Here is a 12,462-nt window from a genome sequence, read left to right as displayed (position 1 = left end):
GAAAATCGACTATCTACAGACTTTTAAAGGAAACTAAAAATGAACAAGATACTGTAAATCCCCCAAAATCATCTACAGGGAGGTCAAAAGTCGTTATAGATGATTTCTTCAAAAATGTCATTCGCAGAAAAGTACACTCATTTTATTTTAAAAAAGAAATACCAACGCTAAACAAAATTTTAAGTGAACTTTCAGAGGACAACGATTTGCCAAAAATCAGTAGAAGCAAATTATGGGCCGTCTTACGAGAGTTGAATTTTTGCTGGGAAAAGCAGAACAGGAAGTCAGTTCTTATCGATAAAGATGAAATTATTTGTTGGCGAAGATCCTACTTAAGATCAATTAGAAAATTCCGTGACGAAGGGAGGAATATTTATTATCTAGACGAAACTTGGGTCAACGAGGGATATACTGTAACAAAAGTATGGCAAGATAAAAATGTAAAAAGTTTTCGACAAGCATTTTTGGATGGACTTTCAACAGGGTTCAAGGCACCTTCAGGTAAAGGGCGAAGATTAATAGTGACACATATAGGTAGTGCCAGTGGTTTTGTAGATGGCGGTTTACTTTTATTTGAATCTAAAAATACAGGTGACTATCACGAAGACATGAACGCAGATGTTTTCGAAGAGTATTTTACACAGATGTTGGATCTTATTCCTCCGGGGTCTGTAATTGTCATGGATAATGCCAGTTACCATTCACGGCAGACCGAGCGGACGCCTACGACTGCTTGGAGGAAAGCCGATATAATTCAATGGTTATCCGGAAAAAACATTTCTTTTGAAACAAATATGGTGAAAAAGGAACTTTTGACACTTGTCAATCTTAATAAAGATCAGAAAAAATATGTTATCGATGAAATGGCAACAAATCGCCAAATAACGGTACTACGGTTACCACCTTATCACTGTGAACTTAACCCAATCGAATTAGTCTGGGCGCAGGTAAAAGGAGATGTAGCGCGAAATAATACGACGTTTAAATTAAGTGACGTGAAAATTTTGTTAAAAAATTCCTTGGAACGAGTAACTGCAGATAACTGGCAAAGATGTATACATCATGTACAAAAAGAAGAGGAGAAAATGTGGGAACTCGATAATTTAATTGACGTTACTGTGGAACCTATCGTTATCAATCTAGGAGACGAAGATAATTCATCAGAATATTCAGAGGATGAATTTTAATATACCTACTTTTTTATTTTCTTTATTGTACATTTATACAACACTACATTTACTCACCATAATTTGAATTTTCAAAATACATATATTTTTGTGTGGAATAAAAGTCTATTCATTAAATTTAAATAAATATTTTGATAATAATATTGAATAATTTTATTTGAATTACTAAAAACCCTCTTAACCCGGTTATGATGCTTAAAGTAGCCTCATGTTTTGAAATGCTGTTTTTATATTGTTTACTTATAAGAGAAATGGACCGAGAAATTGAAGCGGTATAGACAAAGACGGATTGTCGGGGATTAAATTTTAGCTACCTGCTACAATTTAGTACAACCCGGTCACACAAAGTTTTTTTAAAAGTACACCTCATCTATAATACGGATAATACATAATATAAAAATATTGAATATAAGCACCAGTACTACATTTATTTACGATTTTCATACATAATAAGCTTTTATTACTCTCTATCATTTCTAAACAGACTATAATAATGTTGTTTTAAATTGCCCTGTCAAATTATGGTTGATGCATCTACATTGTAAAAAATCGCTGTGAGTGAAAGTAGTGAATCCATTGAGTGAAATGGTTGAGTACATTTTCCCTCAATATTGATCAATTTGATAATTTTACTCATTTGTGATAATATTTGAACTGAAACTCAGTACTTTCACTCAAATATATACGGTGTCCTGTTCATGTTTCAAAAAAACTTGTGAACTTGTGTGCAAGTTCCTCATGGAAAAATAATAGGGGTAGTTTATGTAAAATTTTTTTCTTAGACGCCCTGTTTTCGAGATACAGTGTGTTGAAGTTATACCTTTCCTTTGGTTTTCCTTAATTATCTTTAAATCGGCTAAAGATAAAAATGTCAAAATTTGTACATGAGTAAACATATGCGTTAAGAATAATGTGCAAATGGTTTCTTTCTGAAAAGCAGTGTCGCCGATACAGGTAATTGGAGGGGTACAATCGAAAAAAAATGCGTTAAAAGAAAGAAACCATTTGCACATTATTCTTAACGCACAGTTGATGTTAACTTCATGTACAAATTTTGACATCTTTATCTTTAGCCGATTTAAAGATAATTAAGCAAAATTATTTAGAAAGTAACAACTTCAATATACTCTATCTCGAAAGAAAAGATCTCATCTAAGAAAAAAATGTCATATGAACTACCCCTGTTATTTTTCCATGAGGAACATGCACACAAGTTTTTTTGAAACAAGAACGGGACACCCTGTAGATACCTGTTAAATAAATTCTGCAGGTAAGGTCGTATTTTGTTCATTTGTAGCTAAATCGGAGTAACTAAACGTACTCATTATTGACCCCACCCCATTCTATGGTTGTCGTGCCTTGTCTTTGTCTATTCCCATCGTCCCCATTAGGTCATCTCATGGTGTGTTGTGCTGGACAAGTGTCCGTCCATCCCGTTATTTTGGTGAAAGTTATGCTTAAACAATAATATATTAAGTGTCGATTAACATTTGGTTAAATAAACGGATAGTTAAATTGTTACCTTTACTTACTTACGTATCTGTAACGTACAATATAGATTATGGCAATCTATTCGCCCGATCAGTTATTCCTTGAATCGAGACCTAAAATACTGTCTCTAAAACAGATCTGAGTAGGAACCACTGTGGCAGCTTAGTAGTTTATGACTTTAATAATATAATATTTAAGTTAAAATTTAAAGAGAATATAAAGTGATGCAAAACTACTCCAGATATTAATGAAATGGAAGCGGTGGCGGCTGGTACGAGGGGCTCTGGGGCGTCGCGTCGCCCTCCTTGTAAATTTTCATAGTACAAAATTACTCAATAATAATTAAATTTAAATCATATTATAGTCAACTCTTAATTGGTTTTACATACTCAGAATAGAGTCAAGTCACTCACTTGATAGTTAGCAGAAACTCAGATTTGAGTAAAATTCACTCACTTCTGTAGCAATAGTATCACTCATAAAATTTTAGTTATACCTACTTATATTAGTAGAATGAAAATTTCACTCAATCAGGTGTGGACTGAAATTGATACATTATTGAGCAAATTGAGTGAATTTAAGTGAAACTTTTTTGCAGTGTATCTTAATTACGAAGTTTCATGAGGTATATCAGTCAACCACGAACCCCATTAAATACATTTTTATTGAGTTTGCGCCCCCTGAAATGGCGGTTGTGGTCCATAAAAAGAGTTGTCTTATTTTTTGATATTTCATCGGTTTCTACATTTTACTACATTAGTCTGAAACACTTTGTATCACTCTGACAGATTCTGAAGATTCAATCGCGCCTGATTAATATTTAAAAGAGGAGGATCCCTCACGCCCTTGACCGTCAAAGGTTTTAGCAATCTCGAACTCCAGCACGCGTTATCCTCAGTCTAGTCAAACTTTAATATCCCCTAGGTGCGTGGGTGTCCCGAGCCGATCCTCCCCCTCCTCTGTGGCGCCAACAAAGCCTGATTTCCATGCAGACGAGGTCCTGTCAGGTGCACATCACAAGAATCTACGTTAGCCAAGGGGAGGGCCACCGGGTACCCCCAAGTGGCACGGTGCTTGCATGCCGAACGCAATTACAGTCGATTCCGTGTGTTGTAGAATGGGGGGTCACGGCAAACGGGATACAGGGTGAATAAAATACAGTGTCTATTAAATATGTCCACAAGTACCACTTTTCTTTGTTTTGTCGCAGCATATGTAAACCAGCAGTTTAAAGGTTTGTAGGTATACAGTGTGACCCATTTGTTTTTAAGCCACCCTATAAGTAAAATCTTTATTTATTGTGCGATTTTAACCGGAAGGTGTAGAGCTTGATGAAGCATGTTTTGTGAAGGAAAATGAGCGTGATCCTACAAAATCCAAGGCATACTACGTCCGTTTTTAGGAATAAAATTCTAATATATGAAATATTAGGGATTTTTTGAGAAAAAATATATTTACGCCACTGGATTCACGACACCCCAAAACGGCCTAAAACCAAATTTTTTCAAAAAATTTTTAATAACAGCGATTTTGGAGACAAATGAAAAATTCATAAATTAATTTATTGTTGATATCAAGTTGTCCATGAAACAAAAGAAAAGCAAAAAAATTAAATTAATTGAATATAATAATTATTATTAATAGTCTTAGTTTTGATAAATATAAAAATGATATGATGAAACTGAAACCAACAAAACTTAATAAATTAAATAATTATATTCATGTCACTTCTATCAAACCACCATTTACTTCTATGCATGCACTTCTCAATTCTTTTACGTACGTTCGTAATTACTTTTTTTATTTGATTTGGAGTAATTTCTGCACAGGCTTGCAATATCCTAGCACGTAGTTCGTGTACAGTTTGTGGCCTTGATTTATAAACTTTTTGTTTCAATAAACCCCAAAGAAAAAAATCTAATGGCGTCAAGTCCGGAGATCTCACAGGCTACTCAATTAAAGGACTATTCCGTCCTATCCAACAATTCTCAAAATGTTCGTTTAATCATTCTCTCATCGCAGCAGCGTTATGAATAGAGCTACCATCTAAGCGTTTCGAAATTCATTATTAAGAACATTTTAAAAATATATTCGCATTCAAATTCCAATCAAAAAAAAAATTATTCTGTTATTTAGTATTCCACACCAAACGTTAACTTTGTGCGAATACTGCCTCTTTACGTTTATAATTTCTGGATTCTCAGCTGACCAATGACGACAATTTTGTGACGAAACTACCCCATTTGTAATAAATGTGCCTCATCACTAAATAAAATTTCCCTTAAAAATTTAGGATTATTTAAATATTCTCGTTGTAGCCAAGAACAAAACTCCAAACGTCTTTGTTCATCTCCTAATTCCAAAGTATGACAAACTTTGGTTTAAAAGCTTTTATTTTGTGCCAGGCACCTTTTGATACTTTCTCTAGGGATATTAGATTTAACTAGCCACTCTAGCCACTAGCCCGGGGATTATTATTAAAATATTGGTAAAATTTGGTTATTATTTCTCAAAATTCTACGACATCCATTATGTCTAGTTTTAAGTAAATTTTTTTAAACACAGCCTGTTTTATTGAAGACATAGTACATATTAAATTCTATTTAAGTATTTCTTGCCGAACCTATATTATCGCCAACAAGTCGTACAATTTCTATTTATTCTCTTAATGGTTATTAACACGAGATAAACTTTTGCTACACACTAATTTGTCATTTTTGAACAAGTTCATGAACAACTTGATGTCAAAAATAAATTAATGAAAAAAAAAGTAGAGACTTTTTGAATTTTTGATTTGGCCACAAAATCGTTATTATTTAAAATTTTTTGGTAAAATTTGGTATTGAGCCGTTTTCGGGGGTCACAAATCCAGTGGCGTAAATATATTATATTTCAAAAAATCCCTAATATGAAATATTAGAATTTTACTCCTAAAAATGGACGTAGTACGCCTTGGATTTTGTGGAAACACGCTCATTTTCCTTCACAAAGTACAGTTCATCAAGCTCTAGTGATTTTGCAAGGTCTTCTTGACGCTGTTACATAGCTACATTTTCGAACTTTATAGAAAATAACCTGATTTTTCTGGAAAACTATTAAAGATAAGTGTCGACAACCTTATATCAGTCAATAGGGCATTCAATTTTGCATTCACCCATGACAATTAATATGGGTCATTCCATCTGAAAGAAAAAGTTTTTCAACTCGTAAGATTATTAATTGTAGATCTCAGTATTTTCGAGTCTGAATACCTAACTTACACGTTTTGAGATGAGAAGATAGAGTAATTTATGCCAAAACGAACTGTGAAAACTGCAGGTTTCTAGCTCTTAGCTTCTAGATCTGAAATTGTAATTTTTTTCAAAAAAAAAACTGATTATCTCGAAAACGGTAAGTTTTAAACACCATGTACATTTAATAAACTCTACCTAATATTAACCAAAGAATTAAAACACGCAATAATATACAGGGTGTTTCATTTGAAATAACAAAGTGTGTAGCGCCCACCCGAAATGGAACACCCTGTACAGCTAAAAATATTTTCATTACATGGCCTACATAATTCCCGACAACTTTTATTAAAACCATTTTTTTTTATAAATTTTACAGCTGTAGAGTTACAGAAGAATCCCTCTTAGATGGAACACCCTGTATATGTATTCCTTGCAAGTTTTTTTTTTAATACCTTGGTACCTAAATCACGATGGCACTAACTTCGTTCAATATTTTCTCCTTTAGGTCTACCTCCTTTCTGTCTTAGCATAGTTACTGACAAATAAACGTTTAATTTTTAAAAAATTGTTAAAATTAGATAAATCGTCTGAAATTTGTGGTAATTTTTTAATCAAATATGCCATTTACACTGATAAGCACTATACCACTTAAAATAATTAGCAGGATAATCTTTCAAAACATTTACTATCCCCTCTGGATCAGCCTCTGATGTGACTAAAATGCCAAAACACCTCGAATTAAGAACTTGCCAAACTCCAACGCGCATTAATGAAGAATCCTTCTCTATCTACCTGAGCCAGTCACTCCACTATTCCTCTAACCGGAGGGTGAGTTGATTTGACAGATAATTATCCCTCTCTCCCCTTATAGGAGCCGTTATTTCGGATAAGAGGATTACAAATGCGAAATATTAATACTGCCGCACAGCCCTTCGTCCTGTTCTACGGGCCCACCGGTAATTACGGCCCTTTTGTCTCGATGCAACCGAGCCGAATGGTCGCCATTTGGCAGCGGGTGGACCAGTCTGCTTGGACTGGTGCCTAATTCCATAAATCCGCAAATTAAATTCATTCTGTAATTAGTAATAATAGAGGAGATCGAGGAGTGAAAAGGTCTACACTGTAAGAAAATCGGTGTGAGTGAAAGCAACAAAAGTTCGGAGTGAAATTGTTGGGTACATTTTCACTCAATATTGGGCATTTTGATCATTTTACTCATTATGTTTAAACTAAAACTGAGTACTTTCTCTCAAATAATAATAATAATAACGTCTTTATTGCAATTTCCAAGTGAAATTTTATTTAAGTCTAGCTAACTTAACCCTTCCTAAAACTTAAAACTAACCTTATATCTAATAATTATAATCCTAAAATAAAACAAACATTACATTATAATACATAATCATAAAATATAATTAACAAACTAACAAATATTGACTTTTTTAAAACTAACAAATATTATATATTTGTTTTTTGCAAATGTAGCAAATATCGTTTTAAATGTATTTTGAACGATCCCTCAGACATGATGCCCTTGATGGTGTACTATCCAAAGAATTGTATAGTTTAACTGAGTTATAAGCAAATGAACGCTGAAACATGGCAGTCTTATGATGAGGCATAGTTAATGATGTTTGGTTCCATAAATTTAATGTGAACTGCGTTGCGACATGTTAATTTATTTTTTAAATACTCATGAGATGAAGAGTTTAGTATACGATACACAAACGAAAGGAAATTGTATTTGAATGTGTTATTAATTTTCAACCAATTTAAGTTTAAAAAAGCAGCAGATATATGGTCATACTTTCTCAGGTTATTAATTAATTTACAGCAAGTGTTTTGAATTTTTTGTAATCTATTACTTGTTACTTTGTCTAAACATGGATAAAAAACTATATTACAGTAACATATTTTAGACAATACTAAACTCTCACACAGTCATTTTTTCATCTTATACGTCAACAAATATAGGTACTTTTTAAATAAATTCACTTAAACTCGTAGTAACCGTGGCGTAGTGGATGGCAGTATGTCGTATGGTGTGCTTTGGAGTTGGACAAGTATCGGTTTATCTGGTTATTCTAGTGAAAATTGTATTTAAATGCAGTGATTTGACTTTGGTTAAATAAAGGTATAGTTAAATTGTTATCTATAATTATGTATTTGTAAAGTACAATATAGGTTATGGCAATTTATTTATTCGATCACTACTGTAATTTTAATTTTTTTTTCTCTTAGATGTGCTCAATTTTGTTATTAAATATTGTGTATCCTGGGTGAGACCCGCCAGCTGAGACACGCCGCCACCGGCTAATGCCTGTTCTCCTGGCGATCATGCATCTAACGGGCCCCTATTAGCTGTGGTTGGGATTACAGAAGCAATATATAAGTGGTGCCATCTTCACGGCGCCATTCAAATTTCTCGAAATTAATATACATTTAAACTCACTCATTAATGAGAACATTTCCTCATAATTAGGTACAACTGCACCAAATACCAGTTTACGTGAAAAATTTAATTAAGGAGTACCTATACAGGGTGATTCACAACTTATCCAAAAACATTTGGGAATAGATGCTGCATGAGAAATGGAGTCAATATTGTAAAAAAAATTTTTGTAAAATCCTTATAGTTTCTGAGAAAAAAATTATTGAAGTTATAGTACATTCAACCACTACATACCTGAACAACTGTAGTCTCTAGCGTTATTCGCAATACGCCTGGAGAACCACGTGGCCTCAGCGACTCCGAATACCGAAATCCGATTTTGCAATCGTGTTTACCTGATATCTGTAGTGTTTATAATAGTTTTTTAGGAGTTACTGTCAAAAATGGTTTGCGTGTATAGCAAATCGGAGTTGATGGATATCGTTTTAATTTATTGTGAAGCAAGACAACATTTGTATTATGGAATAATTTTCATTTTCTCATTTTACATTTTAATTGCAAGTAACTTTTTACATATATCTCAGACCGAAACAACTCCCGCAATGGAGCTTCAGCCGTAACGTCTGGAAAGAATTTATACACGCGCAAATCCACCCCGGATTGGTTCCCTTCGGGTGCAACGGCTCTGCGGTTAAACTGACAATAGGAAATGCAAGAACGACCAGAAACGTGAAGTCACCTCGCGTCGCCTTCGAGTGTTTTGTCGTCATAGAAACCCCCCTCAGGGCACCTTCCGGAAGTAGACAAATTTATGGGCCGGCAAAAAGTTTCATTTAAAATTTGCTGCATCATTTGTAGGGGCACCGCGGCCTGTATTTGCTGGCCTCGATTTAAAGGTAGTCGGAGACGTTTTACCTGGTGGATAAGAGCTTTAGGGGCGATTTAAATAATGAATTCCTGGTTTCGAGAATAACTTTGGAAGAATGTAAGTACGTTGCCAGTTTGGGATAAAATATGGTAATCAAGCAATACTTCTAACAGTTTATATCCTATAGGATAGGTTGCCCAAATATTTTTTGTACAATCTCACAAAAAAGTACTGACATTGTTACTGTTTCGCTAGCGCCAGTATCAGTAGTTCCACTTGTGCCACTACCAGTACTGAAATTATTTCTATATTTCTGTAAAAAATCCCTTTTTTCAACGTGTTCTTGTATTGTGAGACTGTGAGCCACAAACACTCATATTGAAATGACTTTAGTTTCATAAAAGTTCTAAAATCCATACTTAACTTTGAGTGCTATGTTTTAGACCTTAAATAGTATGTTAGTGAGATGTTTCAGAAACTAATTAATGAACAATTCTCTGTGGGAACATTCAAATAAATCACATTGTATAAAAAAGTGTCCTAAGATATCGTTCAATATTAGACATATTTTAGTTGTTGTAAAGTAATTTTTAAAAGGTTTATAATGTTTTTGATTTATATAACACGTAATTAAAATACGCAAAATAAAACTTCTTTTCGGTTCATTAATGCCATTTTCAATTTTTGTTTGGGAGATGTTAAGAATTAGATTGGCAGTGAAAAATATACCAAGCTTGTATTTTTTTTTCTATACGACCTGTAAACCGCTTGACCTTACCATCAATTCTCTAGCTCTAAAAAATTGGAAAACTTTCCTCGAAGTCCATCACTCTGAAAGGTATTCGATATTTTCCCCTGTCTGCTATGACTGACGTTACCTTTTTCATTTTTCTTTAACACTGCCACACATCATAAATTTACTCGTTAAAAAAATCTAACGTGAACTGAACTGAATTGAGAACATTCTTACAGACGTGCTTTGTCTGAAAGCAACTGAAATCTGAAAGGTTTCGATGATTTATAGGGCTCAGTGGACTAAAATACAAACTAGTTTAATCCTTACAAATTTTCACCCACCTTGGTACAGTATCCAGTTGGTTATGTGAAAAAAATAACACGTCTTTCCTACTTGTACGCTTATGACACAAACTGATCCGCCTAAACTGGAAACTGAAACAGGATGGGATTAAATTGTGGTTTGATTTGTTTATGACTCTACTGCCTAATAAAGATAATATTATTTCAGATAATCGATTCTACATCTTAACTTTTTTATCACGAACGATAATTATAAAAATCTGTCAAAAATTCTAGTAATCTAACGTCGGCCAGTACTCACAAATGAAATCAAGTCAAAGCTTGACAAATCGCGTTACCGGATCCATCCGATCCTCTCCCGAAAATTATTTGACGCGATTCTTCCGTCTCACTAAGCCCGTCTCCAGCGAGGCCCAATTTCCATTTCGACGACGGTTCCGGAATAAATACCGCACCGGTCTCTCCAAGACAAATGGTGAAGACGAGGAGGCCTCCTTAAGGGCGTAATTTAGGGTTGGATCCTGCCGTTAACATCTTTTGGCGGATAGGGGATTCTGAATTATGTACAACGTGTAGCTCAGGAGTAGCCCGAATAGTCTTTATGGGGAGGTTCCACGGTATATAGTTCATTTTATGGCTTCTTACGTGTGCAGTAAAGTAGCGAACAGATTCCTTCAAATAGTTTCCAGGTCATCAGCATCAAAATGATTGCTAATCACAAACTTCTATAGAAAAGTTCCAAAAGAAATTTAACTAGTTATTTACGTTCATTACAAAGATCAAAACAACGGTCTTAAAAGCAAAATAATCATTTGAAGCCAAAGCCGTTGCATGACCTTTCCCTAAACGTGTCACGCATGGACAAACGTTGCATTTTCCATAACTTACTACGAATTACAAAGAAAACGTACCTCAACGACCGCAGGACAAATAAAAAACCATTATTGGCCACGGAAACTCGCCGCCGTGGCGTCTCGGCAGCAATTCCCGTTTATAAAACGTGAAGGATGGACAGCTGCTGGCGGTGGTAACAGCTTGACAGGCCGTAGTGGCCGGTGCTGACCCAGAAAGAAACCAAGCAAAGTGATGTGGAATGTAGTGAAGGGCCAGAGAGGACAGAAGAATTAACTGCGTTGCCAATAGCGGTTACCTCAGACACTTGAGCGTCAAGTAAAAATAAACGCTGTAGTTGCATCATTGAATTCAACAAACGCAGAATTGGAGTACTTAAAAAGTATTTTTAAGGAGACCAAAATGATGAAGTGTCAACTTAGTTGGTAGTAGTTCCACCAGAAGGTGGAAACAATACAGAACAAAGACGGGCACCTATTTAATGCAGATAGTGACTACAACTTTATGATGGTTAATTTCGCCATCTTTTGGTTGCAGTCAATTTTCAACAGCGCCATCTATTATCTGCAGTATTTTTTTTGGTGGTAGTCAAATTTTACACGAATTAATTAATTTTATACGGAAAGGATTAACGTATACCAAAGGGTTTTATATCCATCGTAAGATTCTAATGACTAGAATTTGATATTTCTGTATAAAGTCAATAATGTCACTAAGAAATTTAAAAATAATTTAGCTGCTAAATACATTTGTCAATGTCTTATTTTGTTGCAAGAGAAAGTAATGGTCTTTTTCAAATGCGTACGTTTATCAATAAAAAGTAGAACGTAGTAATAGAAGTAGAACTCTTGCTCTTGAATAAATAACATTGTTAAAATAATTGGCTCTATCTTCACAAGAGAAAAAAAAGAAAGAAACAAGTTCGAAACTGGTATATGTCTGGAGGTCTACAGACGGATGATCTTTGCTGCTTAGTAAATATTGCGAGTGTATCTAATTGTAGTTGATAGATCTCTTCCTAAATAATATTCTTTATAATGTTATACGGGGCGTCTGGTAAAAGCACGTAGTACGATATATGCCACTAATTATTATTTGATTAAAAAAAAACAAAAGACTGGCGTTTATAGTTTTTAAACTTCTATAATTAGATAGAAACTGTCTTCTTTTTTCAACGCTTGCCTTAATAACAAACGATAGTCATTTTTTTAATGCAGAAATAAACAATTTTATAGAGATTATACCGGGTGATTCAGTTTGATATTCGCGGCCTCGTGTCTCTTTTATTTTAACAAATAGCTATAATAAACCCTGTATATATATTAAATCGCCGCTCAAACTCTATCAAATGGCATTATAAGATCGTCTCCATGGTAACATATGTCAAAATTGGTATAGTCA

The sequence above is a fragment of the Anoplophora glabripennis genome, unplaced genomic scaffold (assembly GCF_000390285.2).
Source record: "Anoplophora glabripennis isolate ALB-LARVAE unplaced genomic scaffold, Agla_2.0 scaffold6, whole genome shotgun sequence".
Lineage (NCBI taxonomy): Eukaryota > Metazoa > Arthropoda > Insecta > Coleoptera > Cerambycidae > Anoplophora > Anoplophora glabripennis.
This window is presented reverse-complemented; position numbering follows the sequence as displayed.